The 17,928-nt window shown below is 41.2% G+C and overlaps 1 protein-coding gene across 2 annotated transcripts in view; it reads right to left on the bottom strand.

Annotated features, from left to right (window-relative positions):
* Positions 1 to 13,643, bottom strand: part of lzts2a (leucine zipper, putative tumor suppressor 2a) — a 47,682-nt gene extending 34,039 nt beyond the window's left edge. For both annotated transcript variants that reach the window (XM_022190106.2, XM_051959788.1), the window contains exon 1: positions 13,284 to 13,643. The gene's annotated coding sequence lies outside the window, so the exon portion shown is untranslated. The remainder of the gene's footprint in view (positions 1 to 13,283) is intronic.
* Positions 13,644 to 17,928: the final 4,285 nt, after the last annotated feature.

Here is a 17,928-nt window from a genome sequence, read left to right as displayed (position 1 = left end):
GCGCTGTCATTGTGACTGTATATTCATCCATGGATGTCATCAGGGATGGAGTCTGATCACACAAGTAAAGTTTCAGGCAGATTGGAGCATGTACAGGCTAGTTATATAGCATTTCCTGTTTCATGGCGAAATGTCAAAATTCCGCCAGCAGTCATTTCCACAACCTCTGACTTTTGTGGAGCATTTTGATAACTTTTGATCAGCCATGACTGGTGCACATCCTGGCCAAATTTCAGCTGTGCAAAAATTGGTCCAAAATTGTCCAAAATATGACACAATTCAAAATGGCTGACTTCCTATTGTGTTTTGGGCATGGGTGTCAATTACATTTTTGTGCGTCTTGACGAGTTCCTTATGCCTACCAAATTTCATAGCTGTAGCTGACACGTACTGGTCGTAGAGCCTGTTTGAAACTTTCCAGGTGTCGTTATTGAGCCATTTTGGCTCACACCTATGCAAGTTCCATAAAATATCACATTTTTCACCGGTTCTGATGTGTGTGCAAAGTTTCATGCATTTTCAAGTATTTTTCAGCCTTCAACATTATGATTCAAAAAAGCAGGAGAAAAAATAAAAAGAAGAAACCCATGTGTTCCAAGAGGTTCCTTCCCCCCTTGGTGCTCAGATCCTAAAGAAATATTTGCAGAAACACTGAGCTTCTAAATTTAGTTTAAAACTAAACACAAGATTCCTGTGAGTCACCATGTGAGTGCATTTTTACATGTGTTTGCATTTGCCTGAAGCAGGTACAATAAACAAGGATGTCATCAGAGTCGTAGACTGAGCCGAGTGAACACGTTTCTTCTCTCTCCAGCCTTCACCTGCACATGCGCTTTGAGAGAGGACAAAAAAAAGAGGAAGCGCACGGATATGCAAATATGATGTGCGAACAAGAAGAAGGAACTTGAAGGACAAGGGAGATGGGGCGATTAATTTTAGTAGTAAAGTCATTCTGGGACTCTGTGTGTGTTGCTCTTGAAAGTGTACAAATGGGCTTAAAAGACACATGTGATTTCACCCATGTTTATGTCAGATGCTGTTTAACTCTTCTCGCACCTCCACACACAGACACACACACGGTCATTGTGTGTAACTTTCTTTAACTTCAGGGGCAAAGGTCAGTGCACACAGTTCTGTGACAGCCTGTATTTACACCCTAAAGGTAAATGCTCATGTGAGTGTGTTTGAGTGTGTAGCGCTAAAGGAGACTGACATGGATGCTGAGTTGTGCTGCACTGGGACAGGCAGTCTAACCCAACAGCAGGGATAAACTATAAATAGACTATCTCATCCACTCCAAATGCCCCCCCATCCCCCTTTTTTCCTCTTTTCCGTTCGCTTTATCTGGAGACCTTTATTACCATAGCTGGCAATAAAGGTCCGCCTTTGTTTTCTATTTCCTTCCATTCCCTCGATCTTTATCCTTCTCTCCATCATCTCCCCTCCTTGTGGTCTCAACATTTTCAGTCTCCTTCTCTTGTCTTGAAGAGAGAGAGAGACAGAAAAAAAACCATCGGAATAACAAATAGGCCAACACCAATCTTGTGATCTCAGAAGAGAAGTGGGGGAGAGCATGGAGGGGTGGGGAAAAGGGGGAGATAGGCTAGTTAAGGGTGGGAGGTGGAGGGGGGGTGGTGGTGAGGGGGAGATGGAGTTATGTAAGTGAGGCTAATCCCCTCCCAACCCTGCATAGTAAATGAGACAGGATGACAGTGGCCTCATTTCATCCGTTCATCCCTACATCTGCCGCCGCTACCTCTCCGAACCGCTCCGTCTCCACCTTAATCTACCCGTTTGATCTCTGACAGCAGACCGGAGCTACGTTTTTAAACTCCGCACACCAGCAAATCCCGGCATGCTGACAATGAGCAGGGAAGTTTGGGACACGGCAGACGAGCCATTATATAATTCACGGTTTAATTGTGAAGATACTCCCAGAATAAGTGCATCCCTTCCTCCTCCTTTACCACGCATCGACGATAGCATCCGATTTTCGAAAGCTCTCTTATATAACGCAAGCCAACCAGGACAAGGAGACAGAAAACAAAAGAATCGGGGCATATTCCTCTTCAAAAAACAAAAACAAAAAACAACTCACAACAACTATAAATATTCCAGATACTCCAGATACTCTGTGGTATCAGATGCCAGACTGTTGTCTTCTAAAGATGGCGCAACAGTGACAACATATCAGACATTATAATGTAGTACTTTGAATTTCAACTCAAAACAAAGGCCTATAACTCCCCTAAATCCCCTCTGCAGCTCCTCTCTTCTCAGTTCTAACCCAACTGTCTGACCTTTCCTCAACTCAGTCATCCAGACATCCTAATCTGTCGAAGTATGCTTTGTTCACAGGGGTCAGCATGACCAGTAGAGTGAACTTAATTAATGCTGGGAAGCATATAGCGCGTAAGCATGACCTGATTTTCTCATAAGAAAGCATAAGTCTTTGCATAGCATATTAACGGTTTCAGTTTAAAATCACTTCTTCTGTACCTGTTTCACAAAAGCATTCTAGCATGTCAACCTTCTAAACTCCAAGCAGTTTCTGGGAGTTCGTTGTGCTACATTTTTACTCACTGTGGGCTCATTTTTCACTGCGATATAAAGTCCTGCACCTCTAAGATAACAGCACAACCATGGCTAGAAGTAGAAAGAACTCAAAAAAGTCATTTGTGCAGTATAATAAAGTTCATAAAAAGAAAAAGTTGAATTTCTTATATTATTCATTTTAAAATAACAGAAAAAAAATCTGAATTCAACATGTATGACATTTTTGGAGGTGCCCTTAGATATTACAAACACTGGAATGAAAATAATGGCTCTAGACAGTGCAGACATTTCACTACCTACACTTTAAACATGTTCCCTTACTTGTCTTCGATCCAATCTGTGTAAACACTGCCTGCAGTTCAGCCCTGTTCAGCCAAAAAGTTCATTTTTGTCACATGACTCTTGGTCTTAAGTCACTAATGCCTTCATACTCGCACCAGTTAGCACAGAATCTTTTTTCCCAAATGTTTTTTTTTTGCAAATATTTAAATGAAACATGCACAATAAATATATTTTATTGCAATATAGCACTTTTAAACTTAGATATGTTAGTTTGTGGATGCAAGTGCAAGTCAAAGATGGAAGTTAAAACAGTTCTTCAGTGTAATTTTTCAGATTTTGCTAAAGATAACATACTTTTCAAGCCTACCAACAAGTTTCAGGGATCAGAAGGTTAACATGCTCCCATTAGTGTTTAGATCAAGGCAACCTACAGGCTCACAAAGCCACAAGCGTTAAAAGGAGCAGTGTGGAGGATTTGGGAGGGGATATTCAGCACTCGTGTGAGCATTAGCATCAGCACACCATGTTGTGCCACCTTGTTTCTATAAACCAAACACTTGCTCTAGAGAAATCTTACGTTTTATACACTGAAGTGAATCCTACCGTTGGAAAGAAAGCAGTATTTATTTAGTTGCAATTTCCAACTTCACCACAAGGTACCACTAAAAATAAAATGTTACATTTAAGTTGTGATATTTTGTGGATGGCTAGAAGATGAGAAACATAAGAAACATATATTTAACAATTCTGTAGTTGCCGTAGTCATAATGTCTTGTTAGGGAGTGGATTATTTAAACCAATCTGACTGCGATTAGCTGAAATCACCCAATCACAACAGTCATCAATCAGGTTTTACTACTTTCGTAAATGGGTTGTGATCAGTTTTTTTACACGATGCAACATTTTTATTGAAGGCAGAACTTGTACGTCGGCTTCACAAATCACAATTTAATGTATCAGAAAGGCTAATTTCTGATAGAAAGGCAAATCACTGATATGTAGATTATGTGTAAGCTGTTTATTTTATAGCATTTATTAAGTGCAACTGACAATTTAACCCTTTCTAAGTTTTGAGGCTTTTACTTTGAAATGGTTAAACTTCACTGAGCTCTGCTGAGTCTTGATATTAACCAGAGAACCGACCTCACCATGTAGGAAGGAGGTCCCTGGTACCAACAGGACCCTTTAAGCCCCCTCTACCTCTCCAGTCCTACTGCTCAGACAGGACGCTCCACTAAACTTTGACCTACTTCTGTCTGCCATCAGTCTGGGCCCTGAGAGGGGGCCAGGGGGGCATCGAGAAACCAAACACAGCGAGCTTCACGCTGATCCAGCCTGTTAATATTAATATGAATATCAAAGGCTTATTTGGACAATACCTCTTTTGAATGTCAACTCACAGAGGGAAGCTGAGGGAGGCTTGAGGACGCGTGCATGTGAAAGAAAGAAAGACTGGTCTTATTGTTTGATACAGTACATTGAAAATTCAGCCGGGCGCACACACACACTCACACACACACACAGACACAGACACACAGACACACACACACACTGAGGACTTGGTTTCACTTTTCCGCTGATCAGCCACAAGACAAACCCGGTCCTTCTTCTTCTTTTTATCCGCACTGTGTCTCTCGTTTCCAAGAAATCTCATTTAGCAGATGGACACAATCCTCCATAACCAATTCTCTGCAGGATAATGCAGAGCAGACAAAGACGCCGCGGCACAAAAGGCAGACAAACACCTCCAGGATTCGGCTCTCGTCAGTCTGAGCCCTGGCTGAGCTCAAACCGGCCGACAGCATCCCTCCGTAAAAACTGCAACTAAGTTTAAAACCTGCCAAATGTTTCATAAGCGCAGGACGGCTTCCAGGCCAGCTGAGTACTGGCAATCCACTTGTGACAGGACAGCTTCACAAACTGAGGGATGAGGGCTGGCTCGGACCGGAGAGTGGAGGGAGTTATGTTACCAAGATTTGGGATGGCGTCCCAAAGGTTCCCGGAAGAATTCTGGGAACATCAGAGCCCAACATGTGTGTATGAGGAGGAAAACGATGGAGGCATGAGGGGAAGACATCTGTCACCGATTAAACGGAGGCATCAATCCCAAGGTTACACCAGAAAGATGCAGTATGCACAGGGGTCATGGTGTAAACACTTTCGTCATGGCTAATACATCCCAGCCCCCCATCTTCCTCTCGTCTCCGCTTCCACGAGACAAGCCGACCACAGTTTACCCAGGCTAGCCAGCTGATGGAGGAAGGGGGTGGGGTGTAGTGTGGTTCTGCAGAGGGGTCATCTGGCAGATGCATCCTCCGAGTTGGCTTCACTCCGCCAAGCAAAACACACACACAGAGGGGAAGAAGCTGGCCAAGAGGGTGGAGGAACTCTATAAATCAAACTCATGTCCAAACAACTGGATGTCAACAGATCTTTGCTTACGTTATTAGCTCAGAGGTGTCCCACTGTAACGTGCCCAAAAGCTCGCTGATTCAATTCCACTGATGTAGTTGTTTGGCAAAAAACAGCACTGTGTTTGTAGAGACACTATCATATCTCCTCTGCAGCTACTGAAGAAACTGCAGCTCAACCACACCAGCAGGGCCTGATGAGCTTTTACACCGGATCAATGACTCATGTTTTGTTTCCCTTGCAGGCACAAATCAGCTTTCCAATAGAGGCAAATCAACCAGCAGCTTAATCAATGGCTTTCACAGTTGTAAGGAAGCAGGGCTTTGTTAGTCACACTAAAAGTTCTACTCTGACAGAGGACAGAGAGGACTGTGTAATTTAGAGATCTTTTTTTATTTACAAATTCCAGGGAAACTCTGGCTTAAAATATCTGATAGTGTCCATTGCGCATAGAAAAAGAGCAATAAATGCACATAAAGCAGAGCTAAGCAGATTCCCCGTTATTGAACATTCAAAAGAGAGCTCTCATGTTTTTAATCACCTTAAATCACCCAGAAAAGAGTCGTCAGTGTCAGTGGGAGCTAAGACTAACTGCCCCCCGCTCAGACACACTTTCTGGCCCGGATCAAAACAACATCACTTTCCAAACACCAATCAGAGTAAACCAAAAATCTGTCTGGAACATCGGAAAGAAGAAAGCAGATTAGAATGTTATCTAGCCCCAAAAAGAGATTAGAAATTGGCAGAATATCTCTCAACAGTCGAGGATAGAAAGCAGAGACGGATCTGAACGAAGTGCAGGCTCAGGGAGAACAAACTCACAAGAGAAGGACAAAGACAGAAAAAATTACCAGAAAGGAAATAAAACATGCTGCTACAGTTGGGCAGGTGAGGTTGACACAGAGACATACTTCTTATTACAAAGCAAAATAATAATGAAATAAGGTGTATTTATGTCTAGCAAGTCACAGGAGTAATTTTTGATTCGGAGAGATAAGCAAAGAAGTGTAAAAACAGAAATAAATGTCAGAATTTCAACTTTCCAATGGTCCTTGAACTACACAGCTGTGACATGCTGTTCCATCAGAAAACTTCACCAAGTTTAAATTTAAAGTCATGATATTACATCACTCTATTCTACATTGACCCTTTACAGATTTACCAAAAAATAAATAAAATGTTAGCTCCAACTAGATTTAGCTACTTCCAGACATGGTTATGTTTCCATAGAGATGAGGACCTTATATAAAACATGACAGGAACAGCAGAAACTGCCTGGATAGTTAACATATTTAAAACATAAACACATTTGAAGTAAGCATTATGTTGGAGGTTGTATTCTTCTAAATTTTGTCACCACGATTTTTATTTGTACTACTAATCTGTGAAAATCTTTTCCTCATATAAATACAAATTGGTCTCCATGGTTACAAATAATTGGTGCATTGGCCCAGAAATCATCCTATTAGTCGACCCCTCCAGCACACACATGTATCAACAAGCAGACACATAAATGCATATACATACTGCACATATTTACTCAAACAAATCTAATTTAAAACTGTATTCTTGTTCATAATGCTGTTATTGTGTATTGTTTAAGTGCTTGGACATGTTGTATTTCAATGCTCTGGCAACAGTCTGTCTTGGAAACTTCCATTCCAATAAAGCCCCTTTGAAGTAAATTGAATTGAAATTGATTTCTGTTCTGATTTCCAGCGAAGAGAAGAACATCTTTTGACACAACAACCCAGACACACCAGAATTGGCTTTTTTACTACCAATAAAAACTTCTAATTGTCGCAGCTGCAGGTCATCACCTCCCAACCTCCCAAAATCACTCATCTGCCAGCAGGCAATGAGTCTCAATACTGGACCTAATACTCGTGTCATCCATCAATCTTGTGTTTTGTGTGTATCTTTGTGTGTGTGTGTGGTCTGCTGTTTCAGCACTGGCCATTTCGGTCCTCATACATCAACCTCCTGACAGCAGTGAAGTGATGCTTTGTGACACATGAGGCCACTTTACCTTCTCTTCAGAAAGAGAAAGGCAGGAACGCAGCGGTGTGCTCAGGCGGACGAAAACTGTTTCCTCGTGTGATGATGGCAGGCATACCTTCCAAAGTAATCAAGAACATTTACTCAAGTACTGAGCTTAAGGACAGTTCAGAGGTATTTTTACTTTTCTTTCGTATTTCAATTTTATGCTACTTTATAATTCTGTTTCACAACATTTCCGAAGTAAAAAACTTTCTACTCTACTACATTTACCTGTTACCTTTATAGTTACATTTAAGATGCAGATTTTACACAATGGATATCATAGCAAGCTTTTAAAGTATAACATACAGTTTGATCACGTTTTTGGCTCCCAGTATCTTACAAAAAGCTCTGCGCAGTCAAAGTCACATTTCAGATCTCGATGAGTTCCTGACCATGATTTTTGTCCCCCAGACTTCTCACATGGTCTAATTTCAATAAATATTCAAATGATCCAATCTTCCAACAAAATCAAAGATCAAGGACAAAAACCTGAATCTTTTTTCTTATTTCCTCTCACATGAATCATCCGCCACCCCTCACACTTATCTCCTCTCCCACAGATACGACAGTAACCTGCTGCTGACACAGTGATGATGTAATAATGGCATATATAATAATAATATCAGTTAGAAGGAGCAAACCAGGACCCTTACTTGTAATGGAGTATTTTTGCATTGCTATGTTGCTACTTATACTTAAGTTAAGGATCTGAATACTTTTGATATCTACATACATAATAACAAGACTCCAAACTGCAACTTCAGCAGCCAAGAGAAGCAAAATCTCTCGACATTATGATCACAAACGTGAGTGTTGAGCAAAGACACTTTGTTTGGCCCACTAATGGATGTTTGGAGCACTTGGCGGACTTCAGCACTCCTGGTTCTGATGTGATCTGTGCCAGAGCGCGGCCCACTAATGTCCATTAGATCCAGCCTTACTCCACTCTGCATTGATTCCGTCTCTTCTTACAGACTGTGAGGGCTTTCAGAGCCTATCTCCGCGTGCCATCTTAGCTATCAGATTGCAACGGCAACTTAATTGAACTGCAATCTACTAGAAAAAAACATTCTGAGCTTCCTTTCACTGTGGAAAAGCTTCTGCAGGAGTATGATCATACAAAGGCAGCCTCCAGACAGGTTCATGGGGCATCTTATGGCTGCTTTTGGGTGTTTTTCTGCAAAAATCAAAGGAGGTAATGACAGGCTGAGGCTGGAGGCTGCTTGGCGATGACAGACCAACAGCAGAAGTCGTCCATCCCAGTCTGTGCAGCCGCAGATAAATAGATAGTGCGGATGTATAAGTGAGCGCCTGCATTATCTCAAGCTTAAAGGGGGAAAAAGTCAGTATTAGTCTGTGGAAACACTTGTCTCCTGTGCCTTTGGAGTTTTCCAACGTCCAAAACAAAAGCAAGAGTCATGTCATCGAAGCTATCCAGAACTGGGCCGAAGACTTCATCATTGTTTATCAGGCAGAAATGGTCTAATTAGGAGAGAATGAGTCGCAAAGGAGGGAGGAGGAGGCAACTTAAGGGTCTAGTGTTCGAGAGACAATATGTCAGTGCATCTCTACAGCTTCGATTCTGACCACCTTCTTTTTTATGAACAACTCCTGCAGCTTTATACAAGTGCAACACTAAATCACTGCAGTACCTGGTTAACGTCCTTCTGCAGACCTGACCCGACCTCCTGGGGCTTGATGGATACGCTGCCTGCACATATTCAGGACTTGACAAATGTTTAGAGTGCTGCAGTGAGAGGAGTCAATTGTGACTCCATTTTGTACACAGAATAAGCCCCCTGGTTAAACATTTCTTTCTTTCCTTCCTTTCTTTTTCAATTCAAGGCAAAGATCGCTGCATTTGACACTGACTCAGAAGAACACAACTAATAATTACACAACTTATGGCATCTAGTGCAATCACTCACCTACTGAAATATGTTTAAATTGGTAATCTTACAGTCTGCATAGTGTTAAGAATCTGAATAACCCAGATTGAAAATGGCAGACTGTGTAAATGGCAGGATGTAAGAATTTTTGCTTTTTTGTCAGGCATGTAGAGTCAGAAATTTCAAATAAGCCCTCGGGTGATTGGTCTAATGGGTTCAAATGATTAAAAAATTGTTTCAAAACAAGATTTCAATCAAAAGGATTTACAGCACAGTCAGTGATGGTAAACTGGGCTTTCTCTCTACATTGTTTACCCAAAACAGTCGCCACATGTTTTTCTGATCCAGAGTCGCTTGTTGACGGGGGTTTTGTTCACTGATTACAGCATTTCTCAGCACACTGCAATCATTTGACCAAATCAATAACTCAAAAGTACACAAAATCAAATTGAACTTGTTAACTGTGGAAAGACCTTCAGAAGTCCTTAAATATTTAATGAGAAAATGAAATGATATTACAGATTTGCTGCAGTTCGGCCTCCGAGAAGGTCCCTAAATCTGTTGTTTCATTTCAGAACAGTGAAGTGCTCAGAAACAGAAAAAAAAGTGCAGCTCTTGTTATGGGAAACATCAATGACTTGAGAACTAACTCAAAAGGAGACGTATGATACAGAAAAACAGCCCACACTGCCATTTAACACGGAGTAAAACCAGCCGACAATAAAAATCTAATTAAAAACTGATGTGATTTATTAATCAGTTTCTCTGAACTCCATACAGCGATGGGAAACATGTGAGTATGAAGCCTGGACAGCACACAGCGTCTATTTGTTTACGGCAACAGTTTGTCTCTGCTTTCACAGCGCAGACATTATTCCAACATGAGGAAATTCTAAACGCTAAACTCTGAAAGCAATCTTCATGACAGAGATGATCAATCAGAGTGTTTTCTGCAAGATGAATAGCCCATGCTGCTCTATTTATTCCTGGCCACAGTGAAATCTCTGGAATGCAAGTCGATGAAATGCATTTACAAATTAACAACAAAAGAATGACTCATTTAAAATAACACTCGAGATCCTTTTTCGCTGTCAGCCTTGAAAGTCTGCGGACTTATTGTTTGCCCACTCCGACCCAACAGATCGGTGACGGGCAGACAACTTCAAACTGTACTTGAAAGCGGGTGGGGGTGCAAATAATTAACCTGATGATGAATAGCTTAAGAAGTGACTCTGGAAATGAAAACTGCATGAAGGGACTGTATGAGCAAAGCCATTAGTGATGTTGCTAAAGCCCACACTGGACCTTTGAAAGCAGAAAAAGAAAGGTCACTGGAAACCCAGGCAGCTACTAATTACAGTCCCACATACAAGGGCAGCTTTTGTGTTTGTGCGTCTGTGTGAGGGTGAGTGTGTTGGTCTGACTGACAGCTTGTCTCTCCCCTGCCGCGCTCTGTTCTTGTCCTGCTTTAATGGGCTGACAGCAAGAATCTCTGACGGAAATCTCAGCGACACGCCCGCTGTTAGACACATCACAGCTGACGGGAATCAGAATCCTAGAACCAGCATTACTCCCACCAACCGTATCTAGAATTTGTGTTTAAAAAGCTGCACACTGAACTACGGCTTAACATGAAACAGACCTGATACTCTGACATGTAAACCCAAGAATCTGTTGAGCTCCTTTAAGTGCATGATTCCCTCACAGGAATTCAAGATTTTTCACATAAAAGCTCACCGAAAGTTTCTCCCAAACGTCACCGGAGTGCTGTTTAATAAAAAAAGAAGTATGTAGTGGTATGAGAAGTTCTGTTGTGTAAGGCTTTTGGGAGTTTGCGCTACATCATGATGGATGACAATGAATTAAATATGCTGACATGCTGCTGGCGCGCTTTCTATCATTTCAACCCCCACACGGCTGCGGAGACATTTAGCTAACCGATCGGCACAGGTGTGGATCCGGCTGCTCTCTTTCTATCTATCAGTTTAATGCGATGGAGGATTTTTTTCCTTCACTTGTTACGTAAGAGCGCTTCTGTGTGCACAGATGTGGCACCGTGTGCACATGTATGTTCCGCCGAGATTATCTCATGAGCAAATTAAGCTGGAAACAGTTTGGACAGTAAGCGTGTCAGGAATGTTTCAGCTGTAGTTGTTATTTGTTAACAATCCTGTTGTCTACATTTACAGCCACCAAAACATATTATTTCCTTGTCTGAAAAAATGTAAAAAATTCAGCAGGAAAATTCCCCAAATTTCTGAAAATTTGCAAAACGTTTGGGAAGAAAATTCCGATAATTCCTTAAAAGATTTGTTTTTTTAAAAAATCCCCCAAATTTGGCAAGAAAATTCTTGTAAATATTTTCAAAAAATGAGTAAAAATCTTCCAAAAAAAATCCTAAAAATATCTAAAGTGATTACATTTATGTCAGTAAAACTTCCAATATTTTCTTTTAGAACATTCACAAAAAAATCAACCAAAATCCAGCGAAATTCGCTGGATTTTGGTTGGGCTTTTTTGTGAAGGTTCTTAAAGAAACATTTTTAACATTTCTTTTTTTCCACTGAAAAATGTTCCAAAAATTCCCAAAAATGTTGAAAATGTCGACAACAGAAGTTTCACTGTGAAAATATTTTTTTTCCCCCACATTTTCAAACTTTAAAACGGGTCAATTTGACTCGCAGGACAACACTACGGTTAATTCTTGAACAAAGATGATGGCAGAAGCAGAAAGATTTTCCTAATTGTGTTAAAAAGGGAGAGGAAAAAATGGATTGTTATGGGTCGACTTGGAGCCAGAAGCACACTGACCACGACTTTGTTCTCGCTCTGCTGCCTCACACGTGGGCCCCCCTCGGGGATTTTCATCCTGTGAGGGAGCCATGTGATAAAAACCATCCTTCAGCATCACATCCTCCTCCTCTACCTGCCCTCCATCCGCCTCTTTAGCTGCTCCAATCCTGACGGCCTGACACCACCACTGAACGCCCCCTCCTCTCCCTCCGCCTGAGCAGTGCCGTGTTGACAGGGCAGCATGATTTAGGGTCTCCCAGTGAGGTGGCATGATGCTGGAGCACTGAGTTAACATCACAGAGCTGCAATGCTTTCATTCTGTGCAGGACGGAGCGTGACGTACGTGCGGCGCATTCGCCAGCTCACATTTTTAAGCATTCCTGTGCGGTTGTCCTAATGTTTGCATTCAGCCAAAGTCTTCTGGCTGTGACAACATGACATCCAAAGCCATCAATCATCTGCGGGGAGGGAGTTCACCACAGATGAGAAAGAGATGGAGAGAATCTCAGGCACGCTGCTCCCTCAGCGTTTATATCTGCTCTTGTGGGGGGGATTATTTATGGTCCAATCAGATCCGGGGTGTTTCCAATTTGACTCAAAACCAATCCATAAATTAAAGGAGGCCTTGGGAGCCTAAAACAAATGGCCCCCGAGGTCTTTTACTCCCTCTCTCTCTGTTAGTGTGACCTTCCTTTTCATCATATTCCCTTCATCCTCTCCCATCCGCTTCCTTCTGTCTTTGACGTACAAACAAAAACCAGCTGCGGATATCAAGAGAGAGAGAGGGGGGACTATCACAACATGAAAAGTGGCTTGCAGTGGTACCAGTTGTAAAGGGGCAGCCCTCATCCACTGAAACAGCTGGATGGAGATAACACAGCAGTGCTTATTCTGGAGATTCTCATAGGAATTACACTCTTCAAACACACACCATACACACCACATACCAGCTCTTCAGGAATAAGAAATGAATTCAGAGCAGGCAGAAAAGAGAAAAAATGTTTGGAAAAGTAACATTTTAAGTGGATCAAGTACAGATTACACTCAAATACTTTAATCACAAAAACTATCAATACCCAATTCAGCATGCAGTTGGACTAAACCAAGCAACTTTGCAACATAAACACACATATTGGCATAAATCTCCACTAATATTAATGATATTTTGCAGAAAATGTCATGAAGTAAGTTGTTCCTCTCATTCTTCACTACATGTATAAAAGCAGCTTCATGACAAAGCCAGTAAGTCTACTGTTCAAACACACAACATGTACTAAATCACCGTTGCACGCTGAGGGATCTACTCACCTCAAACAAGCTGTTCTTTCCAAACACTCCGTCCACCAGTATCTCCTCCAACTGTCTGGTGCGTCTTTTAGCGCAACTTTGCTACAACATCAACACGCCAAAAAAAAAAAGAAAAAGAAAAGAAAAAAATGTGGTTTCCTCTTTTCTTTCTGTAGTTCTGCTTGTTTCCCCCCTTTGATTCCGTCCAGACCTCAGCAGCTCTGTGGATCTGCTGCTGATCCGCTCCTGCTGCTGTTGCTGCTGCTCGGACTCAGTGTGTTCGCTGCTGTCACCGGCAGAGCCCGGTCTGCTCTCTGAGAGGCGGATCACTCTGCTGCTCCGGCGGGGCTCCGCTTCTGATCCCGCACAGAGAAGGTTTAGGACCGCGGAAGGAAGGACAGGGGCTCCGCCAGGGGGGGCTGCGACCACCGGTGAGGCCATTTCTGAGGCTGAAGACTTGGTGTTTGTAAAGACAAAGGAGGGAGCATGTTGCGTTCACGTGTCATGTTCACGCGGTTTAGATGGCTGAAATGCTGATAGGTTTGTTAATTTTAAATACAGAGCTGCTATCTCTCTGTTGATGTTGAGTTTTGTAATGTTTTTGCACAAAATACTAAAACAAAATAAAATAAAATTGAAACTTCAACAGTAGATAAACAGCACTTTTAAATTAATTTTCATGCATATTTGATATATTTTTACATGTATTATTTTCATATTAGAATGACTGTTTAAATATCAGTTCTTTGTTGAGGAGTTATAGCAGCTGTTTTTATTTTTCTGAATTTCAACAGTTACTATTCCTTGACAAACTTTTATGTTTATGTCTATGTTATGTCTTCTTTTCAAAATAAAATGTGTGCCTTTCTCCATCTTGCGCTATTAGGGAGTTTGTAAAAATCAGTGAGCACAGACAACAAAAGAAGTCCAACTTTACGGTCCTCTCAAGAATATTTCTCATGTATTTTAACTTCAGAAAATGGAAATAAAAAGGTGAGTTTCATTTAAGTATCTGATTTTTTTTAAATCAGTTAAAATTAAGCAAATAACTAGACTAAACCTCACCACTAAATGACTAAACCTGTTTTCTGATGTTTCTTTTTAAGAGGGCTTAACCTCTGAAAACCCAAGCTTTGGTTGGACTTGCATTTTAGATTTCTACTAGTTATTTGGGATAAGAAGTAACCAAAAAATATCTACTATCTTCTTATTATATTTATTTCATTTTATTATATTTATGTTATATTTATATTGTTGTTATTATTGTTGTTAGTTTCCTATGATATTTATTATTGATATTATTTTATTATTATCATTATTATGAACAATCCGCTCTTTTGGGGGGGAAAAAATGATGTCCACATATGTGAATGCCAGTTCCTAGGAGGTTAAAACCCTGAGGACCTACACGATAGCTTTTTTAATAAAAAAAATTATGCAGTACATCTCTTTATTTTTCTTTGTTGTGATTGCCACACTCTTAGATTATCATGTGACCCTCCACACATCAAAAGGGGTTCAGATCTTCCTGGTCCTTTCATCTGGAAGGTGCTTGCATTTTGTGCGTTTCGCTCCTGTATGTACCTGGAGTCCGTTGGCAGTCCAAACATATGCAAACTTAAAATTTAAAGCATGCATTGTCCATAAGAACAAAAGCGTGAGTGTCCGACTTTTGCATAAAACACAAAATATCATTCAAATGTTTTCAAAAATCTTGCTGCGTACCATCTAAAACTTGCAGCTGCTTCCAGGTGAGCTCCTGCTTTGAACTCTCAGGTGGAGAAGTTCCGCCCATTTCCTCCTATCGCCTCACACACCCAGGAAACATAATCTGGCTCTTCTTTTCTCACCACAATGGACTGCCACCTGCCTGATTCATCCATGAAAGAGGAGCTGCAGAAACGCCCGAATGACCTAACTTGTTAGAAGAATGCATGGATTGATGTCCACGAGGTCTTCAGCTCGAAAAAAAAAAAAATTAGGAAAATCCCTGCCAATCAAAATGAGCAGCTGCCACAGTATGAAGTTAGTCCATGTGGAGGCGTCTGAGCATCCTGAATGATGGCACAGATTGGCCTGTTATCATAAATGTATGCAGTTTTGGACTTAAGCTTAAGTTAATGAGAGTAGGAACAGTTTATTTTAGTTGGGATATTTGGTTCACAGCACAAAAAAGCAAAAGAAAGCTAAAAAAAATAATAAAAAAAAGATATTCAGTATTTTCCATCTTCCATAATGTCTTGGAATAGTTTATTTTACAATCTAGCCATTAGCTGCTTTATCCAGCAGAAGGTTGTGGGGAGCTGAAGCCTATTTCAGATTACTCCAGTGCATCACAGGGCTTTTATTTAATAAGAATAATTTAATTTCTATTACCATTAAGAAAAAGTGGCTCTAAATACTTATGCAACAGCCATGACCTGTCCCTGGCTTTTTATCTGCCCTCATTCACTGTGATCTCTCCTCTGTTGATGTACTCATAAAGTTATAAAATGCCCCTAATATACTTGTGGTTCAAGATAAAATGTTTCATCAGGTTCCCACTGATTACTGTAGCTCTTTTAAGGATATTTTATGACTCAGCGTGACATTAAAGAGCTCATTAAGGTGGATACTTCGGCAGGGCAGCATTATAATTTCCATGTGACTTCACCAGTCATCTACACCATTATGGCCAAAATAAGCTAAATAGACACACAAAAATCTTGCTCTAGAATAGAAACCTTGATTTGATCGTGTTTTATTGCGCTGCTGCAGCCTCCACAGCATCGTCTGTGATGTTCTCCTGCCTGAGGAGAAGGATATTCAGGAGCCCTGTCACTGCTGAACTCCAACTGACCTCTTCTCCTCTGCGTACAACATACCAATTTATTTCCTGCACCAATGCCAAGTACGTAACCCCCACCTTTCCTCCGCCTCTGCCCCGACTCTCCTCCTGCTCATCTCTCTCTCTTCAGATTGTCAGCCACTTCTGATCTCTAATCCGACTCCCTCCAGCGACCTACCCCGCCTCATCTCCTGTTGTAGCCACCGCCACATATGAACTCTGCCTCTTCCCTCCACTGCCTCCATTCACCACCACGGCCCTTCTTTCCTCAGTCCCTTTCTCCTTTAAATCATCTCCATGGTTCATTTCAACTTCAGGCTTCGGCAGCCTGCAATGCTAATATGATTTCCAGCTGAAATGAAACGTGCAAATGTGCTGCAGCCTCTCCTTATCCCCAGTGGGTTCCCATTTGAGTCCACTTCATGAGAGCAGAGTGGGTGGAGATTTTTATTCAGGCCTATGTATTTTTTATTGATCTGAACTGCAGAAGATTAAAGCAGAACATTTTCTGGGTTTGATGTTTGTGGGTAGAGCATCACTTATTTTTCCACCATCACTACAGCCCTGTTGGTTTATTGTCTTGTTACACAATATGCAAAGAATGCGTGTGTTGTCGCAATGTGAGTGCAGATCTCTGAGTGGGTTCTAAAAAAAATTCCTTGCCCTCGGCAGCCGGTGAGATTTGAGCAAGACAAGACTGTTTATTTCATAATCACCAGGAGGAGGATGCTGCTTGTGCAACAAAAGAAAACGCCTGCTCAGGGTATTTTTCTCATATTTCTGTTAAAAACGTGTTTCGCAACGTGAACAGTGAGGCTGTAAGGATGATGGTCAGTCAGTCCATATTTGACAGAAATGTTTCAGCGGTTACTGGACAGATTGTGAAGAAACTCTGTTCAGACACTAATGTTCCTCAGAGGACTACTGGTCATCCTCATTATACTTTTCTGAGCACCGCCTTGTGGTTTAGCTACATTTAGTTTTGACAACCGGTCAGTGGATTGTAATGAAATGTCATACTTACAAAGGCACTTTAAAAAGTTTTCAGCCTCAGCAGAAAACAAGACACAAAAGAAGAAGATTTCTCTTGCGTTATTTTTGCATTATTTTGATCCCTTCTAGAAGAACATCACATCTTGAGTTTAGAGAAGCTCCTCAACAGCATGCATGACGGCATCATCACTCTGAAAACGGTGACCACACAATTTCAGTTTGGGAAACAGAAATTAGACGATGCAGCTCGGCTGGTGCATGCAACATTTTAAAACCACATTTGGGTGTTTCTGCTACCTGTGCTGTGAAGATGGGTGCATTGTCCTGGAGCAACAGCAGCCAGCTTAAAACATTCCCCTTCTTGTTTTTATTGCTTCAAACATCTGATCTGAGTTTTTGTGGACAATTAAATAAGGTTTTATTGCATTGAGGTATGCCTTACATGGGAACTTTTTGAAATACCCTCATATAGCCTTGGTGTCCAGAAGATAAATCCTTAAACCTTTGGTGATCTACTCACTTTTGCTTTAGTGTTAACATCAGATTTAGTTTGTGAATAATTACCCGCAAACAGAATGGCATTGCCATCAGTCTCAGCTCAACTTAGTGCCTCGTACTTACTAGTGTGACTCAACGGATGCACAGGTATAAGCCTGTGCATTTGCCTACATGTTGCCATTTTAAATATCCTCTTTTCTATAGGAAACAACAACAATCACTGACGAGCAACCTATCTAGTTGACTTACATAACCTAAGACCTGTCAGCTTTTTTCCCTGCAAACTAACCACTTAAATGACACTGCTTGTAAATTTTCCACCAAAACAATCCCCTGTCACTATTTTGA

The sequence above is a fragment of the Acanthochromis polyacanthus genome, chromosome 15 (assembly GCF_021347895.1).
Source record: "Acanthochromis polyacanthus isolate Apoly-LR-REF ecotype Palm Island chromosome 15, KAUST_Apoly_ChrSc, whole genome shotgun sequence".
Taxonomy (NCBI): domain Eukaryota; kingdom Metazoa; phylum Chordata; class Actinopteri; family Pomacentridae; genus Acanthochromis; species Acanthochromis polyacanthus.
Note: the sequence above shows the minus strand (reverse complement) of the source record. Positions and strands in the feature narration are given on the sequence as shown.